This window comes from Alligator sinensis, unplaced genomic scaffold, assembly GCF_000455745.1.
Source record: "Alligator sinensis unplaced genomic scaffold, ASM45574v1 scaffold1565_1, whole genome shotgun sequence".
In the NCBI taxonomy this organism is placed as follows: Eukaryota; Metazoa; Chordata; order Crocodylia; family Alligatoridae; genus Alligator; species Alligator sinensis.
The window spans coordinates 310,341-311,332 of NW_005843038.1; positions in this window are offsets into that span (position 1 = coordinate 310,341).

Here is a 992-nt window from a genome sequence, read left to right on the forward strand (position 1 = left end):
ATCTCCTTCTACGGCCAGGTTACTCCCCGCCTGGATAAGGGAGATGATGTCGACGTCATGTACTCGGACTTTAGGAAGGCCTTTGACTTGGTGTCCCATGAGGCTCTCAAGGATAAAACCCAGGGACTACGGGCTCAACAATTCAAGGGTCAGATGGGTGGGAAACTGGCCGCGGGGTCGGACCCAGCGAGTACTAACGGACGGATCTGTGTCGACCTGGTGGGTGGTGGCCAGTGGGGTCCCCCAGGGCTCGGTACCTGGACCGCTGCTTTTCAACATCGTCATCAGTGATCTGGATGGGGGTGAAAAGCCCACTGGCAAAGTCTGCCGATGACATTAAGCTGTGGGGAGGTGCAGCCGTGCCTCAGGGCAGGCTGACGATCCAGGCAGACCCGGACAGACGAGCGAGACGGGCGGACCAGAGCCAGATGCTGTTCGACACCGAGAAGTGTCTGGGGAGGAAAAATCCACAACAAACGTCCAGGCTACACTAGCCAGCACCACGTCCAAAAAGGACCTGGGGGCCATCCCTGACCATAAAATGAGTATGAGCCACCAGTGCGATGCTGCAGTCGGCAGAGCGAACAACACGCCGGCACGCATCAACCGATGCATCTCCAGCAAACCTCCGGAAGCGATGCTCCCGCTCTCCTCGGCCGCAGCTGGAGTATTGCATCCAGTTCTGGCGCTGCACTTCAGGAAGGACGCGGAGAAGCTCAAGAGAGTCCAGAGAAGAGCCACGCGCATGATTAGAGGCCTGAAGAGCAAGCCATGCGAGGACAGGCTGACAGATACGGGACTGTCCAGCCTAGAAAAGAGAAGATTTCGGGGGGATTTGGTGGCAGCTTACAAATATATCAGGGGAGAGCATCAGGGGCCAGGTGAACAACTATTCACCAAAGCGCCCCAGGGGAAAACCAGGAGCAACGGTCCTAAACTCCTAGAAGAAGGTTTCACACTGGATATAAGGAAAAACTTCTTAGTTCATGTGA